Source organism: Lithobates pipiens, unplaced genomic scaffold (assembly GCF_037356315.1).
Source record: "Lithobates pipiens isolate NorthernLeopardFrog02 unplaced genomic scaffold, aLitPip1_a1.2 Scaffold_8, whole genome shotgun sequence".
NCBI lineage: Eukaryota > Metazoa > Chordata > Amphibia > Anura > Ranidae > Lithobates > Lithobates pipiens.
Window position 1 is genome coordinate 609,512,649 of NW_027507903.1, and position 18,282 is coordinate 609,530,930.

General features: G+C 53.0%; 25 non-coding genes across 25 annotated transcripts; 12 read left to right on the plus strand and 13 right to left on the minus strand.

Moving 5' to 3' along the window:
* Positions 1–192: 192 nt before the first annotated feature.
* On the plus strand, positions 193–264 carry TRNAW-CCA (transfer RNA tryptophan (anticodon CCA)). The gene has a single exon. It is a non-coding gene; the product is annotated as a tRNA-Trp (tRNA).
* A 764-nt stretch (positions 265–1,028) lies between these two features.
* Positions 1,029–1,100, plus strand: TRNAW-CCA (transfer RNA tryptophan (anticodon CCA)). Its single transcript has one exon. It is a non-coding gene; the product is annotated as a tRNA-Trp (tRNA).
* Positions 1,101–1,864: 764 nt separating this feature from the next.
* TRNAW-CCA (transfer RNA tryptophan (anticodon CCA)) lies at positions 1,865–1,936 on the plus strand. Its single transcript has one exon. It is a non-coding gene; the product is annotated as a tRNA-Trp (tRNA).
* Positions 1,937–2,700: 764 nt separating this feature from the next.
* Positions 2,701–2,772, plus strand: TRNAW-CCA (transfer RNA tryptophan (anticodon CCA)). Its single transcript has one exon. It is a non-coding gene; the product is annotated as a tRNA-Trp (tRNA).
* Positions 2,773–3,336: 564 nt separating this feature from the next.
* On the minus strand, positions 3,337–3,410 carry TRNAI-AAU (transfer RNA isoleucine (anticodon AAU)). The gene has a single exon. It is a non-coding gene; the product is annotated as a tRNA-Ile (tRNA).
* A 762-nt stretch (positions 3,411–4,172) lies between these two features.
* On the minus strand, positions 4,173–4,246 carry TRNAI-AAU (transfer RNA isoleucine (anticodon AAU)). The gene has a single exon. It is a non-coding gene; the product is annotated as a tRNA-Ile (tRNA).
* A 126-nt stretch (positions 4,247–4,372) lies between these two features.
* Positions 4,373–4,444, plus strand: TRNAW-CCA (transfer RNA tryptophan (anticodon CCA)). The gene has a single exon. It is a non-coding gene; the product is annotated as a tRNA-Trp (tRNA).
* A 564-nt stretch (positions 4,445–5,008) lies between these two features.
* TRNAI-AAU (transfer RNA isoleucine (anticodon AAU)) lies at positions 5,009–5,082 on the minus strand. Its single transcript has one exon. It is a non-coding gene; the product is annotated as a tRNA-Ile (tRNA).
* Positions 5,083–5,844: 762 nt separating this feature from the next.
* On the minus strand, positions 5,845–5,918 carry TRNAI-AAU (transfer RNA isoleucine (anticodon AAU)). Its single transcript has one exon. It is a non-coding gene; the product is annotated as a tRNA-Ile (tRNA).
* Positions 5,919–6,044: 126 nt separating this feature from the next.
* Positions 6,045–6,116, plus strand: TRNAW-CCA (transfer RNA tryptophan (anticodon CCA)). The gene has a single exon. It is a non-coding gene; the product is annotated as a tRNA-Trp (tRNA).
* Positions 6,117–6,680: 564 nt separating this feature from the next.
* On the minus strand, positions 6,681–6,754 carry TRNAI-AAU (transfer RNA isoleucine (anticodon AAU)). Its single transcript has one exon. It is a non-coding gene; the product is annotated as a tRNA-Ile (tRNA).
* Positions 6,755–6,880: 126 nt separating this feature from the next.
* Positions 6,881–6,952, plus strand: TRNAW-CCA (transfer RNA tryptophan (anticodon CCA)). Its single transcript has one exon. It is a non-coding gene; the product is annotated as a tRNA-Trp (tRNA).
* A 1,400-nt stretch (positions 6,953–8,352) lies between these two features.
* Positions 8,353–8,426, minus strand: TRNAI-AAU (transfer RNA isoleucine (anticodon AAU)). The gene has a single exon. It is a non-coding gene; the product is annotated as a tRNA-Ile (tRNA).
* A 126-nt stretch (positions 8,427–8,552) lies between these two features.
* On the plus strand, positions 8,553–8,624 carry TRNAW-CCA (transfer RNA tryptophan (anticodon CCA)). Its single transcript has one exon. It is a non-coding gene; the product is annotated as a tRNA-Trp (tRNA).
* A 564-nt stretch (positions 8,625–9,188) lies between these two features.
* Positions 9,189–9,262, minus strand: TRNAI-AAU (transfer RNA isoleucine (anticodon AAU)). Its single transcript has one exon. It is a non-coding gene; the product is annotated as a tRNA-Ile (tRNA).
* Positions 9,263–9,388: 126 nt separating this feature from the next.
* Positions 9,389–9,460, plus strand: TRNAW-CCA (transfer RNA tryptophan (anticodon CCA)). The gene has a single exon. It is a non-coding gene; the product is annotated as a tRNA-Trp (tRNA).
* Positions 9,461–10,025: 565 nt separating this feature from the next.
* On the minus strand, positions 10,026–10,099 carry TRNAI-AAU (transfer RNA isoleucine (anticodon AAU)). The gene has a single exon. It is a non-coding gene; the product is annotated as a tRNA-Ile (tRNA).
* A 761-nt stretch (positions 10,100–10,860) lies between these two features.
* On the minus strand, positions 10,861–10,934 carry TRNAI-AAU (transfer RNA isoleucine (anticodon AAU)). The gene has a single exon. It is a non-coding gene; the product is annotated as a tRNA-Ile (tRNA).
* Positions 10,935–11,696: 762 nt separating this feature from the next.
* Positions 11,697–11,770, minus strand: TRNAI-AAU (transfer RNA isoleucine (anticodon AAU)). The gene has a single exon. It is a non-coding gene; the product is annotated as a tRNA-Ile (tRNA).
* Positions 11,771–11,897: 127 nt separating this feature from the next.
* On the plus strand, positions 11,898–11,969 carry TRNAW-CCA (transfer RNA tryptophan (anticodon CCA)). The gene has a single exon. It is a non-coding gene; the product is annotated as a tRNA-Trp (tRNA).
* Positions 11,970–13,370: 1,401 nt separating this feature from the next.
* TRNAI-AAU (transfer RNA isoleucine (anticodon AAU)) lies at positions 13,371–13,444 on the minus strand. The gene has a single exon. It is a non-coding gene; the product is annotated as a tRNA-Ile (tRNA).
* Positions 13,445–13,569: 125 nt separating this feature from the next.
* Positions 13,570–13,641, plus strand: TRNAW-CCA (transfer RNA tryptophan (anticodon CCA)). Its single transcript has one exon. It is a non-coding gene; the product is annotated as a tRNA-Trp (tRNA).
* A 562-nt stretch (positions 13,642–14,203) lies between these two features.
* On the minus strand, positions 14,204–14,277 carry TRNAI-AAU (transfer RNA isoleucine (anticodon AAU)). Its single transcript has one exon. It is a non-coding gene; the product is annotated as a tRNA-Ile (tRNA).
* A 1,793-nt stretch (positions 14,278–16,070) lies between these two features.
* TRNAW-CCA (transfer RNA tryptophan (anticodon CCA)) lies at positions 16,071–16,142 on the plus strand. The gene has a single exon. It is a non-coding gene; the product is annotated as a tRNA-Trp (tRNA).
* A 1,397-nt stretch (positions 16,143–17,539) lies between these two features.
* TRNAI-AAU (transfer RNA isoleucine (anticodon AAU)) lies at positions 17,540–17,613 on the minus strand. Its single transcript has one exon. It is a non-coding gene; the product is annotated as a tRNA-Ile (tRNA).
* Between the last annotated feature and the right edge of the window lie 669 nt (positions 17,614–18,282).

Here is an 18,282-nt window from a genome sequence, read left to right on the forward strand (position 1 = left end):
ACGGGGATCGAACCCGCGACCTTGGCGTTATTAGCACCACGCTCTAACCAACTGAGCAAACCGGCCGAAACTTGCATAGGGAGAGCCGGCCAAAGCTGGCACAGGGCTATCAGGGCAACCAGGTCAATCTGTGGGCAACCGCTGAAGAATTGACGCCGGAGTAGCCTAAAGCTTTCCAGAGCCACCACAGCTGACCTCGTGGCGCAACGGTAGCGCGTCTGACTCCAGATCAGAAGGTTGCGTGTTCAAATCACGTCGGGGTCATGTTGGTTTTCATCGTCACCCACCCAAGCCAGGCTCCTCTGGCCCCTCCGCGTTGTCCCATCATTCCATTCCGGATCCCACCCACGCAGGCTCCCGATCACCCTCAGAAGGCTGGGTGAACAGCCAAACCCAAAGAGCATGTGCCGTAGGCCTGGAAGAAGCTCCACTCCTGGGCTCATAGCATTGGGTGGAGGGTTGCAAAGCCTCAAATTAATAAGAATCAAGCATGTAAAACCTGCAAGGGTCAGAAGGTGCTTTGCAAAGCGTTATGGGTTGTTTTTCTTTCCCGAAGAATACATGTCTTACCTCGGGTTCTAACATAAGCGTGCAGAGAGGCTCCAGGGCTTGTGGCGTCAGCTAACTTTTTGTTTTCCCACAATCTTTAGCAGATATGGTTCTGGATCTTGGAGCCTTGAGGTGTTGTGGGACATAATTAAGCTGGGACATAATTAAGCTGCGCCACTAGCGAAATAGGCATCTTTGCTATCCGTTGAGTAGGTTAAAGAAAACTAGGCCAAGCGCCGACGGCCATAGGAATCCACCGCGGTTGGAATAAAAGGGCAATGGCCCGTACGGGGATCAAACCCGCGACCTTGGCGTTATTAGCACCACGCTCTAACCAACTGAGCAAACCGGCCGAAACTTGCATAGGGAGAGCCGGCCAAAGCTGGCACAGGGCTATCAGGGCAACCAGGTCAATCTGTGGGCAACCGCTGAAGAATTGACGCCGGAGTAGCCTAAAGCTTTCCAGAGCCACCACAGCTGACCTCGTGGCGCAACGGTAGCGCGTCTGACTCCAGATCAGAAGGTTGCGTGTTCAAATCACGTCGGGGTCATGTTGGTTTTCATCGTCACCCACCCAAGCCAGGCTCCTCTGGCCCCTCCGCGTTGTCCCATCATTCCATTCCGGCTCCCACCCACGCAGGCTGCCGATCACCCTCAGAAGGCTTGGTGAACAGCCAAACCCAAAGAGCATGTGCCGTAGGCCTGGAAGAAGCTCCACTCCTGGGCTCATAGCATTGGGTGGAGGGTTGCAAAGCCTCAAATTAATAAGAATCAAGCATGTAAAACCTGCAAGGGTCAGAAGGTGCTTTGCAAGGCGTTATGGGTTGTTTTTCTTTCCCGAAGAATACATGTCTTACCTCGGGTTCTAACATAAGCGTGCAGAGAGGCTCCAGGGCTTGTGGCGTCAGCTAACTTTTTGTTTTCCCACAATCTTTAGCAGATATGGTTCTGGATCTTGGAGCCTTGAGGTGTTGTGGGACATAATTAAGCTGGGACATAATTAAGCTGCGCCACTAGCGAAATAGGCATCTTTGCTATCCGTTGAGTAGGTTAAAGAAAACTAGGCCAAGCGCCGACGGCCATAGGAATCCACCGCGGTTGGAATAAAAGGGCAATGGCCCGTACGGGGATCAAACCCGCGACCTTGGCGTTATTAGCACCACGCTCTAACCAACTGAGCAAACCGGCCGAAACTTGCATAGGGAGAGCCGGCCAAAGCTGGCACAGGGCTATCAGGGCAACCAGGTCAATCTGTGGGCAACCGCTGAAGAATTGACGCCGGAGTAGCCTAAAGCTTTCCAGAGCCACCACAGCTGACCTCGTGGCGCAACGGTAGCGCGTCTGACTCCAGATCAGAAGGTTGCGTGTTCAAATCACGTCGGGGTCATGTTGGTTTTCATCGTCACCCACCCAAGCCAGGCTCCTCTGGCCCCTCCGCGTTGTCCCATCATTCCATTCCGGCTCCCACCCACGCAGGCTCCCGATCACCCTCAGAAGGCTGGGTGAACAGCCAAACCCAAAGAGCATGTGCCGTAGGCCTGGAAGAAGCTCCACTCCTGGGCTCATAGCATTGGGTGGAGGGTTGCAAAGCCTCAAATTAATAAGAATCAAGCATGTAAAACCTGCAAGGGTCAGAAGGTGCTTTGCAAGGCGTTATGGGTTGTTTTTCTTTCCCGAAGAATACATGTCTTACCTCGGGTTCTAACATAAGCGTGCAGAGAGGCTCCAGGGCTTGTGGCGTCAGCTAACTTTTTGTTTTCCCACAATCTTTAGCAGATATGGTTCTGGATCTTGGAGCCTTGAGGTGTTGTGGGACATAATTAAGCTGGGACATAATTAAGCTGCGCCACTAGCGAAATAGGCATCTTTGCTATCCGTTGAGTAGGTTAAAGAAAACTAGGCCAAGCGCCGACGGCCATAGGAATCCACCGCGGTTGGAATAAAAGGGCAATGGCCCGTACGGGGATCGAACCCGCGACCTTGGCGTTATTAGCACCACGCTCTAACCAACTGAGCAAACCGGCCGAAACGTGCATAGGGAGAGCCGGCCAAAGCTGGCACAGGGCTATCAGGGCAACCAGGTCAATCTGTGGGCAACCGCTGAAGAATTGACGCCGGAGTAGCCTAAAGCTTTCCAGAGCCACCACAGCTGACCTCGTGGCGCAACGGTAGCGCGTCTGACTCCAGATCAGAAGGTTGCGTGTTCAAATCACGTCGGGGTCATGTTGGTTTTCATCGTCACCCACCCAAGCCAGGCTCCTCTGGCCCCTCCGCGTTGTCCCATCATTCCATTCCGGCTCCCACCCACGCAGGCTCCCGATCACCCTCAGAAGGCTGGGTGAACAGCCAAACCCAAAGAGCATGTGCCGTAGGCCTGGAAGAAGCTCCACTCCTGGGCTCATAGCATTGGGTGGAGGGTTGCAAAGCCTCAAATTAATAAGAATCAAGCATGTAAAACCTGCAAGGGTCAGAACGTGCTTTGCAAGGCGTTATGGGTTGTTTTTCTTTCCCGAAGAATACATGTCTTACCTCGGGTTCTAACATAAGCGTGAGGAGAGGCTCCAGGGCTTGTGGCGTCAGCTAACTTTTTGTTTTCCCACAATCTTTAGCAGATATGGTTCTGGATCTTGGAGCCTTGAGGTGTTGTGGGACATAATTAAGCTGGGACATAATTAAGCTGCGCCACTAGCGAAATAGGCATCTTTGCTATCCGTTGAGTAGGTTAAAGAAAACTAGGCCAAGCGCCGACGGCCATAGGAATCCACCGCGGTTGGAATAAAAGGGCAATGGCCTGTACGGGGATCGAACCCGCGACCTTGGCGTTATTAGCACCACGCTCTAACCAACTGAGCTAACCGGCCGAAACTTGCATAGGGAGAGCCGGCCAAAGCTGGCACAGGGCTATCAGGGCAACCAGGTCAATCTGTGGGCAACCGCTGAAGAATTGACGCCGGAGTAGCCTAAAGCTTTCCAGAGCCACCACAGCTGACCTCGTGGCGCAACGGTAGCGCGTCTGACTCCAGATCAGAAGGTTGCGTGTTCAAATCACGTCTGGGTCATGTTGGTTTTCATCGTCACCCACCCAAGCCAGGCTCCTCTGGCCCCTCCGCGTTGTCCCATCATTCCATTCCGGCTCCCACCCACGCAGGCTCCCGATCACCCTCAGAAGGCTGGGTGAACAGCCAAACCCAAAGAGCATGTGCCGTAGGCCTGGAAGAAGCTCCACTCCTGGGCTCATAGCATTGGGTGGAGGGTTGCAAAGCCTCAAATTAATAAGAATCAAGCATGTAAAACCTGCAAGGGTCAGAAGGTGCTTTGCAAGGCGTTATGGGTTGTTTTTCTTTCCCGAAGAATACATGTCTTACCTCGGGTTCTAACATAAGCGTGCAGAGAGGCTCCAGGGCTTGTGGCGTCAGCTAACTTTTTGTTTTCCCACAATCTTTAGCAGATATGGTTCTGGATCTTGGAGCCTTGAGGTGTTGTGGGACATAATTAAGCTGGGACATAATTAAGCTGCGCCACTAGCGAAATAGGCATCTTTGCTATCCGTTGAGTAGGTTAAAGAAAACTAGGCCAAGCGCCGACGGCCATAGGAATCCACCGCGGTTGGAATAAAAGGGCAATGGCCCGTACGGGGATCGAACCCGCGACCTTGGCGTTATTAGCACCACGCTCTAACCAACTGAGCTAACCGGCCGAAACTTGCATAGGGAGAGCCGGCCAAAGCTGGCACAGGGCTATCAGGGCAACCAGGTCAATCTGTGGGCAACCGCTGAAGAATTGACGCCGGAGTAGCCTAAAGCTTTCCAGAGCCACCACAGCTGACCTCGTGGCGCAATGGTAGCGCATCTGACTCCAGATCAGAAGGTTGCGTGTTCAAATCACGTCGGGGTCATGTTGGTTTTCATCGTCACCCACCCAAGCCAGGCTCCTCTGGCCCCTCCGCGTTGTCCCATCATTCCATTCCGGCTCCCACCCACGCAGGCTCCCGATCACCCTCAGAAGGCTGGGTGAACAGCCAAACCCAAAGAGCATGTGCCGTAGGCCTGGAAGAAGCTCCACTCCTGGGCTCATAGCATTGGGTGGAGGGTTGCAAAGCCTCAAATTAATAAGAATCAAGCATGTAAAACCTGCAAGGGTCAGAAGGTGCTTTGCAAGGCGTTATGGGTTGTTTTTCTTTCCCGAAGAATACATGTCTTACCTCGGGTTCTAACATAAGCGTGCAGAGAGGCTCCAGGGCTTGTGGCATCAGCTAACTTTTTGTTTTCCCACAATCTTTAGCAGATATGGTTCTGGATCTTGGAGCCTTGAGGTGTTGTGGGACATAATTAAGCTGGGACATAATTAAGCTGCGCCACTAGCGAAATAGGCATCTTTGCTATCCGTTGAGTAGGTTAAAGAAAACTAGGCCAAGCGCCGACGGCCATAGGAATCCACCGCGGTTGGAATAAAAGGGCAATGGCCCGTACGGGGATCGAACCCGCGACCTTGGCGTTATTAGCACCACGCTCTAACCAACTGAGCTAACCGGCCGAAACTTGCATAGGGAGAGCCGGCCAAAGCTGGCACAGGGCTATCAGGGCAACCAGGTCAATCTGTGGGCAACCGCTGAAGAATTGACGCCGGAGTAGCCTAAAGCTTTCCAGAGCCACCACAGCTGACCTCGAGGCGCAACGGTAGCGCGTCTGACTCCAGATCAGAAGGTGGCGTGTTCAAATCACGTCGGGGTCATGTTGGTTTTCATCGTCACCCACCCAAGCCAGGCTCCTCTGGCCCCTCCGCGTTGTCCCATTATTCCATTCCGGCTCCCACCCACGCAGGCTCCCGATCACCCTCAGAAGGCTGGGTGAACAGCCAAACCCAAAGAGCATGTGCCGTAGGCCTGGAAGAGGCTCCACTCCTGGGCTCATAGCATTGGGTGGAGGGTTGCAAAGCCTCAAATTAATAAGAATCAAGCATGTAAAACCTGCAAGGGTCAGAAGGTGCTTTGCAAGGCGTTATGGGTTGTTTTTCTTTCCCGAAGAATACATGTCTTACCTCGGGTTCTAACATAAGCGTGCAGAGAGGCTCCAGGGCTTGTGGCGTCAGCTAACTTTTTGTTTTCCCACAATCTTTAGCAGATATGGTTCTGGATCTTGGAGCCTTGAGGTGTTGTGGGACATAATTAAGCTGGGACATAATTAAGCTGCGCCACTAGCGAAATAGGCATCTTTGCTATCCGTTGAGTAGGTTAAAGAAAACTAGGCCAAGCGCCGACGGCCATAGGAATCCACCGCGGTTGGAATAAAAGGGCAATGGCCCGTACGGGGATCGAACCCGCGACCTTGGCGTTATTAGCACCACGCTCTAACCAACTGAGCTAACCGGCCGAAACTTGCATAGGGAGAGCCGGCCAAAGCTGGCACAGGGCTATCAGGGCAACCAGGTCAATCTGTGGGCAACCGCTGAAGAATTGACGCTGGAGTAGCCTAAAGCTTTCCAGAGCCACCACAGCTGACCTCGTGGCGCAACGGTAGCGCGTCTGACTCCAGATCAGAAGGTTGCGTGTTCAAATCACGTCGGGGTCATGTTGGTTTTCATCGTCACCCACCCAAGCCAGGCTCCTCTGGCCCCTCCACGTTGTCCCATCATTCCATTCCGGCTCCCACCCACGCAGGCTCCCGATCACCCTCAGAAGGCTGGGTGAACAGCCAAACCCAAAGAGCATGTGCCGTAGGCCTGGAAGAAGCTCCACTCCTGGGCTCATAGCATTGGGTGGAGGGTTGCAAAGCCTCAAATTAATAAGAATCAAGCATGTAAAACCTGCAAGGGTCAGAAGGTGCTTTGCAAGGCGTTATGGGTTGTTTTTCTTTCCCGAAGAATACATGTCTTACCTCGGGTTCTAACATAAGCGTGCAGAGAGGCTCCAGGGCTTGTGGCGTCAGCTAACTTTTTGTTTTCCCACAATCTTTAGCAGATATGGTTCTGGATCTTGGAGCCTTGAGGTGTTGTGGGACATAATTAAGCTGGGACATAATTAAGCTGCGCCACTAGCGAAATAGGCATCTTTGCTATCCGTTGAGTAGGTTAAAGAAAACTAGGCCAAGCGCCGACGGCCATAGGAATCCACCGCGGTTGGAATAAAAGGGCAATGGCCCGTACGGGGATCGAACCCGCGACCTTGGCGTTATTAGCACCACGCTCTAACCAACTGAGCTAACCGGCCGAAACTTGCATAGGGAGAGCCGGCCAAAGCTGGCACAGGGCTATCAGGGCAACCAGGTCAATCTGTGGGCAACCGCTGAAGAATTGACGCCGGAGTAGCCTAAAGCTTTCCAGAGCCACCACAGCTGACCTCGTGGCGCAACGGTAGCGCGTCTGACTCCAGATCAGAAGGTTGCGTGTTCAAATCACGTCGGGGTCATGTTGGTTTTCATCGTCACCCACCCAAGCCAGGCTCCTCTGGCCCCTCCGCGTTGTCCCATCATTCCATTCCGGCTCCCACCCACGCAGGCTCCCGATCACCCTCAGAAGGCTGGGTGAACAGCCAAACCCAAAGAGCATGTGCCGTAGGCCTGGAAGAAGCTCCACTCCTGGGCTCATAGCATTGGGTGGAGGGTTGCAAAGCCTCAAATTAATAAGAATCAAGCATGTAAAACCTGCAAGGGTCAGAAGGTGCTTTGCAAGGCGTTATGGGTTGTTTTTCTTTCCCGAAGAATACATGTCTTACCTCGGGTTCTAACATAAGCGTGCAGAGAGGCTCCAGGGCTTGTGGCGTCAGCTAACTTTTTGTTTTCCCACAATCTTTAGCAGATATGGTTCTGGATCTTGGAGCCTTGAGGTGTTGTGGGACATAATTAAGCTGGGACATAATTAAGCTGCGCCACTAGCGAAATAGGCATCTTTGCTATCCGTTGAGTAGGTTAAAGAAAACTAGGCCAAGCGCCGACGGCCATAGGAATCCACCGCGGTTGGAATAAAAGGGCAATGGCCCGTACGGGGATAGAACCCGCGACCTTGGCGTTATTAGCACCACGCTCTAACCAACTGAGCTAACCGGCCGAAACTTGCATAGGGAGAGCCGGCCAAAGCTGGCACAGGGCTATCAGGGCAACCAGGTCAATCTGTGGGCAACCGCTGAAGAATTGACGCCGGAGTAGCCTAAAGCTTTCCAGAGCCACCACAGCTGACCTCGTGGCGCAACGGTAGTGCGTCTGACTCCAGATCAGAAGGTTGCGTGTTCAAATCACGTCGGGGTAATGTTGGTTTTCATCGTCACCCACCCAAGCCAGGCTCCTCTGGCCCCTCCGCGTTGTCCCATCATTCCATTCCGGCTCCCACCCACGCAGGCTCCCGATCACCCTCAGAAGGCTGGGTGAACAGCCAAACCCAAAGAGCATGTGCCGTAGGCCTGGAAGAAGCTCCACTCCTGGGCTCATAGCATTGGGTGGAGGGTTGCAAAGCCTCAAATTAATAAGAATCAAGCATGTAAAACCTGCAAGGGTCAGAAGGTGCTTTGCAAGGCGTTATGGGTTGTTTTTCTTTCCCGAAGAATACATGTCTTACCTCGGGTTCTAACATAAGCGTGCAGAGAGGCTCCAGGGCTTGTGGCGTCAGCTAACTTTTTGTTTTCCCACAATCTTTAGCAGATATGGTTCTGGATCTTGGAGCCTTGAGGTGTTGTGGGACATAATTAAGCTGGGACATAATTAAGCTGCGCCACTAGCGAAATAGGCATCTTTGCTATCCGTTGAGTAGGTTAAAGAAAACTAGGCCAAGCGCCGACGGCCATAGGAATCCACCGCGGTTGGAATAAAAGGGCAATGGCCCGTACGGGGATCGAACCCGCGACCTTGGCGTTATTAGCACCACGCTCTAACCAACTGAGCTAACCGGCCGAAACTTGCATAGGGAGAGCCGGCCAAAGCTGGCACAGGGCTATCAGGGCAACCAGGTCAATCTGTGGGCAACCGCTGAAGAATTGACGCCGGAGTAGCCTAAAGCTTTCCAGACCCACCACAGCTGACCTCGTGGCGCAACGGTAGCGCGTCTGACTCCAGATCAGAAGGTGGCGTGTTCAAATCACGTCGGGGTCATGTTGGTTTTCATCGTCACCCACCCAAGCCAGGCTCCTCTGGCCCCTCCGCGTTGTCCCATCATTCCATTCCGGCTCCCACCCACGCAGGCTCCCGATCACCCTCAGAAGGCTGGGTGAACAGCCAAACCCAAAGAGCATGTGCCGTAGGCCTGGAAGAAGCTCCACTCCTGGGCTCATAGCATTGGGTGGAGGGTTGCAAAGCCTCAAATTAATAAGAATCAAGCATGTAAAACCTGCAAGGGTCAGAAGGTGCTTTGCAAGGCGTTATGGGTTGTTTTTCTTTCCCGAAGAATACATGTCTTACCTCGGGTTCTAACATAAGCGTGCAGAGAGGCTCCAGGGCTTGTGGCGTCAGCTAACTTTTTGTTTTCCCACAATCTTTAGCAGATATGGTTCTGGATCTTGGAGCCTTGAGGTGTTGTGGGACATAATTAAGCTGGGACATAATTAAGCTGCGCCACTAGCGAAATAGGCATCTTTGCTATCCGTTGAGTAGGTTAAAGAAAACTAGGCCAAGCGCCGACGGCCATAGGAATCCACCGCGGTTGGAATAAAAGGGCAATGGCCCGTACGGGGATCGAACCCGCGACCTTGGCGTTATTAGCACCACGCTCTAACCAACTGAGCTAACCGGCCGAAACTTGCATAGGGAGAGCCGGCCAAAGCTGGCACAGGGCTATCAGGGCAACCAGGTCAATCTGTGGGCAACCGCTGAAGAATTGACGCCGGAGTAGCCTAAAGCTTTCCAGAGCCACCACAGCTGACCTCGTGGCGCAACGGTAGCGCGTCTGACTCCAGATCAGAAGGTGGCGTGTTCAAATCACGTCGGGGTCATGTTGGTTTTCATCGTCACCCACCCAAGCCAGGCTCCTCTGGCCCCTCCGCGTTGTCCCATCATTCCATTCCGGCTCCCACCCACGCAGGCTCCCGATCACCCTCAGAAGGCTGGGTGAACAGCCAAACCCAAAGAGCATGTGCCGTAGGCCTGGAAGAAGCTCCACTCCTGGGCTCATAGCATTGGGTGGAGGGTTGCAAAGCCTCAAATTAATAAGAATCAAGCATGTAAAACCTGCAAGGGTCAGAAGGTGCTTTGCAAGGCGTTATGGGTTGTTTTTCTTTCCCGAAGAATACATGTCTTACCTCGGGTTCTAACATAAGCGTGCAGAGAGGCTCCAGGGCTTGTGGCGTCAGCTAACTTTTTGTTTTCCCACAATCTTTAGCAGATATGGTTCTGGATCTTGGAGCCTTGAGGTGTTGTTGGGACATAATTAAGCTGGGACATAATTAAGCTGCGCCACTAGCGAAATAGGCATCTTTGCTATCCGTTGAGTAGGTTAAAGAAAACTAGGCCAAGCGCCGACGGCCATAGGAATCCACCGCGGTTGGAATAAAAGGGGAATGGCCCGTACGGGGATCGAACCCGCGACCTTGGCGTTATTAGCACCACGCTCTAACCAACTGAGCTAACCGGCCGAAACTTGCATAGGGAGAGCCGGACAAAGCTGGCACAGGGCTATCAGGGCAACCAGGTCAATCTGTGGGCAACCGCTGAAGAATTGACGCCGGAGTAGCCTAAAGCTTTCCAGAGCCACCACAGCTGACCTCGTGGCGCAACGGTAGCGCGTCTGACTCCAGATCAGAAGGTTGCTGTTCAAATCACGTCGGGGTCATGTTGGTTTTCATCGTCACCCACCCAAGCCAGGCTCCTCTGGCCCCTCCGCGTTGTCCCATCATTCCATTCCGGCTCCCACCCACGCAGGCTCCCGATCACCCTCAGAAGGCTGGGTGAACAGCCAAACCCAAAGAGCATGTGCCGTAGGCCTGGAAGAAGCTCCACTCCTGGGCTCATAGCATTGGGTGGAGGGTTGCAAAGCCTCAAATTAATAAGAATCAAGCATGTAAAACCTGCAAGGGTCAGAAGGTGCTTTGCAAGGCGTTATGGGTTGTTTTTCTTTCCCGAAGAATACATGTCTTACCTCGGTTCTAACATAAGCGTGAGGAGAGGCTCCAGGGCTTGTGGCGTCAGCTAACTTTTTGTTTTCCCACAATCTTTAGCAGATATGGTTCTGGATCTTGGAGCCTTGAGGTGTTGTGGGACATAATTAAGCTGGGACATAATTAAGCTGCGCCACTAGCGAAATAGGCATCTTTGCTATCCGTTGAGTAGGTTAAAGAAAACTAGGCCAAGCGCCGACGGCCATAGGAATCCACCGCGGTTGGAATAAAAGGGGCAATGGCCTGTACGGGGATCGAACCCGCGACCTTGGCGTTATTAGCACCACGCTCTAACCAACTGAGCTAACCGGCCGAAACTTGCATAGGGAGAGCCGGCCAAAGCTGGCACAGGGCTATCAGGGCAACCAGGTCAATCTGTGGGCAACCGCTGAAGAATTGAAGCTGGAGTAGCCTAAAGCTTTCCAGAGCCACCACAGCTGACCTCGTGGCGCAACGGTAGCGCGTCTGACTCCAGATCAGAAGGTTGCGTGTTCAAATCACGTCTGGGTCATGTTGGTTTTCATCGTCACCCACCCAAGCCAGGCTCCTCTGGCCCCTCCGCGTTGTCCCATCATTCCATTCCGGCTCCCACCCACGCAGGCTCCCGATCACCCTCAGAAGGCTGGGTGAACAGCCAAACCCAAAGAGCATGTGCCGTAGGCCTGGAAGAAGCTCCACTCCTGGGCTCATAGCATTGGGTGGAGGGTTGCAAAGCCTCAAATTAATAAGAATCAAGCATGTAAAACCTGCAAGGGTCAGAAGGTGCTTTGCAAGGCGTTATGGGTTGTTTTTCTTTCCCGAAGAATACATGTCTTACCTCGGGTTCTAACATAAGCGTGCAGAGAGGCTCCAGGGCTTGTGGCGTCAGCTAACTTTTTGTTTTCCCACAATCTTTAGCAGATATGGTTCTGGATCTTGGAGCCTTGAGGTGTTGTGGGACATAATTAAGCTGGGACATAATTAAGCTGCGCCACTAGCGAAATAGGCATCTTTGCTATCCGTTGAGTAGGTTAAAGAAAACTAGGCCAAGCGCCGACGGCCATAGGAATCCACCGCGGTTGGAATAAAAGGGCAATGGCCCGTACGGGGATCGAACCCGCGACCTTGGCGTTATTAGCACCACGCTCTAACCAACTGAGCTAACCGGCCGAAACTTGCATAGGGGAGAGCCGGCCAAAGCTGGCACAGGGCTATCAGGGCAACCAGGTCAATCTGTGGGCAACCGCTGAAGAATTGACGCCGGAGTAGCCTAAAGCTTTCCAGAGCCACCACAGCTGACCTCGTGGCGCAATGGTAGCGCATCTGACTCCAGATCAGAAGGTTGCGTGTTCAAATCACGTCGGGGTCATGTTGGTTTTCATCGTCACCCACCCAAGCCAGGCTCCTCTGGCCCCTCCGTGTTGTCCCATCATTCCATTCCGGCTCCCACCCACGCAGGCTCCCGATCACCCTCAGAAGGCTGGGTGAACAGCCAAACCCAAAGAGCATGTGCCGTAGGCCTGGAAGAAGCTCCACTCCTGGGCTCATAGCATTGGGTGGAGGGTTGCAAAGCCTCAAATTAATAAGAATCAAGCATGTAAAACCTGCAAGGGTCAGAAGGTGCTTTGCAAGGCGTTATGGGTTGTTTTTCTTTCCCGAAGAATACATGTCTTACCTCGGGTTCTAACATAAGCGTGCAGAGAGGCTCCAGGGCTTGTGGCATCAGCTAACTTTTTGTTTTCCCACAATCTTTAGCAGATATGGTTCTGGATCTTGGAGCCTTGAGGTGTTGTGGGACATAATTAAGCTGGGACATAATTAAGCTGCGCCACTAGCGAAATAGGCATCTTTGCTATCCGTTGAGTAGGTTAAAGAAAACTAGGCCAAGCGCCGACGGCCATAGGAATCCACCGCGGTTGGAATAAAAGGGCAATGGCCCGTACGGGGATCGAACCCGCGACCTTGGCGTTATTAGCACCACGCCTCTAACCAACTGAGCTAACCGGCCGAAACTTGCATAGGGAGAGCCGGCCAAAGCTGGCACAGGGCTATCAGGGCAACCAGGTCAATCCTGTGGGCAACCGCTGAAGAATGACGCCGGAGTAGCCTAAAGCTTTCCAGAGCCACCACAGCTGACCTCGAGGCGCAACGGTAGCGCGTCTGACTCCAGATCAGAAGGTTGCGTGTTCAAATCACGTCGGGGTCATGTTGGTTTTCATCGTCACCCACCCAAGCCAGGCTCCTCTGGCCCCTCCGCGTTGTCCCATCATTCCATTCCGGCTCCCACCCACGCAGGCTCCGATCACCCTCAGAAGGCTGGGTGAACAGCCAAACCCAAAGAGCATGTGCCGTAGGCCTGGAAGAGGCTCCACTCCTGGGCTCATAGCATTGGGTGGAGGGTTGCAAAGCCTCAAATTAATAAGAATCAAGCATGTAAAACCTGCAAGGGTCAGAAGGTGCTTTGCAAGGCGTTATGGGTTGTTTTTCTTTTCCCGAAGAATACATGTCTTACCTCGGGTTCTAACATAAGCGTGCAGAGAGGCTCCAGGGCTTGTGGCGTCAGCTAACTTTTTGTTTTCCCACAATCTTTAGCAGATATGGTTCTGGATCTTGGAGCCTTGAGGTGTTGTGGGACATAATTAAGCTGGGACATAATTAAGCTGCGCCACTAGCGAAATAGGCATCTTTGCTATCCGTTGAGTAGGTTAAAGAAAACTAGGCCAAGCGCCGACGGCCATAGGAATCCACCGCGGTTGGAATAAAAGGGCAATGGCCCGTACGGGGATCGAACCCGCGACCTTGGCGTTATTAGCACCACGCTCTAACCAACTGAGCTAACCGGCCGAAACTTGCATAGGAGAGCCGGCCAAAGCTGGCACAGGGCTATCAGGGCAACCAGGTCAATCTGTGGGCAACCGCTGAAGAATTGACGCTGGAGTAGCCTAAAGCTTTCCAGAGCCACCACAGCTGACCTCGTGGCGCAACGGTAGCGCGTCTGACTCCAGATCAGAAGGTTGCGTGTTCAAATCACGTCGGGGTCATGTTGGTTTTCATCGTCACCCACCCAAGCCAGGCTCCTCTGGCCCCTCCACGTTGTCCCATCATTCCATTCCGGCTCCCACCCACGCAGGCTCCCGATCACCCTCAGAAGGCTGGGTGAACAGCCAAACCCAAAGAGCATGTGCCGTAGGCCTGGAAGAAGCTCCACTCCTGGGCTCATAGCATTGGGTGGAGGGTTGCAAAGCCTCAAATTAATAAGAATCAAGCATGTAAAACCTGCAAGGGTCAGAAGGTGCTTTGCAAGGCGTTATGGGTTGTTTTTCTTTCCCAGAGAATACATGTCTTACCTCGGGTTCTAACATAAGCGTGCAGAGAGGCTCCAGGGCTTGTGGCGTCAGCTAACTTTTTGTTTTCCCACAATCTTTAGCAGATATGGTTCTGGATCTTGGAGCCTTGAGGTGTTGTGGGACATAATTAAGCTGGGACATAATTAAGCTGCGCCACTAGCGAAATAGGCATCTTTGCTATCCGTTGAGTAGGTAAAGAAAACTAGGCCAAGCGCCGACGGCCATAGGAATCCACCGCGGTTGGAATAAAAGGCAATGGCCCGTACGGGGATCGAACCCGCGACCTTGGCGTTATTAGCACCACGCTCTAACCAACTGAGCTAACCGGCCGAAACTTGCATAGGGAGAGCCGGCAAAGCTGGCACAGGGCTATCAGGGCAACCAGGTCAATCTGTGGGCAACCGCTGAAGAATTGACGCCGGAGTAGCCTAAAGCTTTCAGAGCCACCACAGCTGACCTCGTGGCGCAACGGTAGCGCGTCTGACTCCAGATCAGAAGGTTGCGTGTTCAAATCACGTCGGGTCATGTTGGTTTTCATCGTCACCCACCCAAGCCAGGCTCCTCTGGCCCCTCCGCGTTGTCCCATCATTCCATTCCGGCTCCCACCCACGCAGGCTCCCGATCACCCTCAGAAGGCTGGGTGAACAGCCAAACCCAAAGAGCATGTGCCGTAGGCCTGGAAGAAGCTCCACTCCTGGGCTCATAGCATTGGGTGGAGGGTTGCAAAGCCTCAAATTAATAAGAATCAAGCATGTAAAACCTGCAAGGGTCAGAAGGTGCTTTGCAAGGCGTTATGGGTTGTTTTTCTTTCCCGAAGAATACATGTCTTACCTCGGGTTCTAACATAAGCGTGCAGAGAGGCTCCAGGGCTTGTGGCGTCAGCTAACTTTTTGTTTTCCCACAATCTTTAGCAGATATGGTTCTGGATCTTGGAGCCTTGAGGTGTTGTGGGACATAATTAAGCTGGGACATAATTAAGCTGCGCCACTAGCGAAATAGGCATCTTTGCTATCCGTTGAGTAGGTTAAAAGAAAACTAGGCCAAGCCGCCGACGGCCATAGGAATCCACCGCGGTTGGAATAAAAGGGCAATGGCCCGTACGGGGATAGAACCCGCGACCTTGGCGTTATTAGCACCACGCTCTAACCAACTGAGCTAACCGGCCGAAACTTGCATAGGGAGAGCCGGCCAAAGCTGGCACAGGGCTATCAGGGCAACCAGGTCAATCTGTGGGCAACCGCTGAAGAATTGACGCCGGAGTAGCCTAAAGCTTCCAGAGCCACCACAGCTGACCTCGTGGCGCAACGGTAGTGCGTCCTGACTCCAGATCAGAAGGTTGCGTGTTCAAATCACGTCGGGGTAATGTTGGTTTTCATCGTCACCCACCCAAGCCAGGCTCCTCTGGCCCCTCCGCGTTGTCCCATCATTCCATTCCGGCTCCCACCCACGCAGGCTCCCGATCACCCTCAGAAGGCTGGGTGAACAGCCAAACCCAAAGAGCATGTGCCGTAGCCTGGAAGAAGCTCCACTCCTGGGCTCATAGCATTGGGTGGAGGGTTGCAAAGCCTCAAATTAATAAGAATCAAGCATGTAAAACCTGCAAGGGTCAGAAGGTGCTTTGCAAGGCGTTATGGGTTGTTTTTCTTTCCCGAAGAATACATGTCTTACCTCGGGTTCTAACATAAGCGTGCAGAGAGGCTCCAGGGCTTGTGGCGTCAGCTAACTTTTTGTTTTCCCACAATCTTTAGCAGATATGGTTCTGGATCTTGGAGCCTTGAGGTGTTGTGGGACATAATTAAGCTGGGACATAATTAAGCTGCGCCACTAGCGAAAATAGGCATCTTTGCTATCCGTTGAGTAGGTTAAAGAAAACTAGGCCAAGCCCGACGGCCATAGGAATCCACCGCGGTTGGAATAAAAGGGCAATGGCCGTACGGGGATGACCCGCGACCTTGGCGTTATTAGCACCACGCTCTAACCAACTGAGCTAACCGGCCGAAACTTGCATAGGGAGAGCCGGCCAAAGCTGGCACAGGGCTATCAGGGCAACCAGGTCAATCTGTGGGCAACCGCTGAAGAATTGACGCCGGAGTAGCCTAAAGCTTTCCAGAGCCACCACAGCTGACCTCGTGGCGCAACGGTAGCGCGTCTGACTCCAGATCAGAAGGTGGCGTGTTCAAATCACGTCGGGGTCATGTTGGTTTTCATCGTCACCCACCCAAGCCAGGCTCCTCTGGCCCTCCGCGTTGTCCATCATTCCATTCCGGCTCCCACCCACGCAGGCTCCCGATCACCCTCAGAAGGCTGGTGAACAGCCAAACCCAAAGAGCATGTGCCGTAGGCCTGGAAGAAGCTCCACTCCTGGGCTCATAGCATTGGGTGGAGGGTTGCAAAAGCCTCAAATTAATAAGAATCAAGCATGTAAAACCTGCAAGGGTCAGAAGGTGCATTGCAAGGCGTTATGGGTTGTTTTTCTTTCCCGAAGAATACATGTCTTACCTCGGGTTCTAACATAAGCGTGCAGAGAGGCTCCAGGGCTTGTGGCGTCAGCTAACTTTTTGTTTTCCCACAATCTTTAGCAGATATGGTTCTGGATCTTGGAGCCTTGAGGTGTTGTGGGACATAATTAAGCTGGGACATAATTAAGCTGCGCCACTAGCGAAATAGGCATCTTTGCTATCCGTTGAGTAGGTTAAAGAAAACTAGGCCAAGCGCCGACGGCCATAGGAATCCACCGCGGTTGGAATAAAAGGGCAATGGCCCGTACGGGGATCGAACCCACGACCTTGGCGTTATTAGCACCACGCTCTAACCAACTGAGCTAACCGGCCGAAACTTGCATAGGGAGAGCCGGCCAAAGCTGGCACAGGGCTATCAGGGCAACCAGGTCAATCTGTGGGCAACCGCTGAAGAATTGACGCCGGAGTAGCCTAAAGCTTTCCAGAGCCACCACAGCTGACCTCGTGGCGCAACGGTAGCGCGTCTGACTCCAGATCAGAAGGTTGCTGTTCAAATCACGTCGGGGTCATGTTGGTTTTCATCGTCACCCACCCAAGCCAGGCTCCTCTGGCCCCTCCGCGTTGTCCCATCATTCCATTCCGGCTCCCACCCACGCAGGCTCCCGATCACCCTCAGAAGGCTGGGTGAACAGCCAAACCCAAAGAGCATGTGCCGTAGGCCTGGAAGAAGCTCCACTCCTGGGCTCATAGCATTGGGTGGAGGGTTGCAAAGCCTCAAATTAATAAGAATCAAGCATGTAAAACCTGCAAGGGTCAGAAGGTGCTTTGCAAGGCGTTATGGGTTGTTTTTCTTTCCCGAAGAATACATGTCTTACCTCGGGTTCTAACATAAGCGTGCAGAGAGGCTCCAGGGCTTGTGGCGTCAGCTAACTTTTTGTTTTCCCACAATCTTTAGCAGATATGGTTCTGGATCTTGGAGCCTTGAGGTGTTGTGGGACATAATTAAGCTGGGACATAATTAAGCTGCGCCACTAGCGAAATAGGCATCTTTGCTATCCGTTGAGTAGGTTAAAGAAAACTAGGCCAAGCGCCGACGGCCATAGGAATCCACCGCGGTTGGAATAAAAGGGCAATGGCCCGTACGGGGATCGAACCCGCGACCTTGGCGTTATTAGCACCACGCTCTAACCAACTGAGCTAACCGGCCGAAACTTGCATAGGGAGAGCCGGCCAAAGCTGGCACAGGGCTATCAGGGCAACCAGGTCAATCTGTGGGCAACCGCTGAAGAATTGACGCCGGAGTAGCCTAAAGCTTTCCAGAGCCACCACAGCTGACCTCGTGGCGCAACGGTAGCGGGTCTGACTCCAGATCAGAAGGTTGCGTGTTCAAATCACGTCGGGGTCATGTTGGTTTTCATCGTCACCCACCCAAGCCAGGCTCCTCTGGCCCCTCCGCGTTGTCCCATCATTCCATTCCGGCTCCCACCCACGCAGGCTCCCGATCACCCTCAGAAGGCTGGGTGAACAGCCAAACCCAAAGAGCATGTGCCGTAGGCCTGGAAGAAGCTCCACTCCTGGGCTCATAGCATTGGGTGGAGGGTTGCAAAGCCTCAAATTAATAAGAATCAAGCATGTAAAACCTGCAAGGGTCAGAAGGTGCTTTGCAAGGCGTTATGGGTTGTTTTTCTTTCCCGAAGAATACATGTCTTACCTCGGGTTCTAACATAAGCGTGCAGAGAGGCTCCAGGGCTTGTGGCGTCAGCTAACTTTTTGTTTTCCCACAATCTTTAGCAGATATGGTTCTGGATCTTGGAGCCTTGAGGTGTTGTGGGACATAATTAAGCTGGGACATAATTAAGCTGCGCCACTAGCGAAA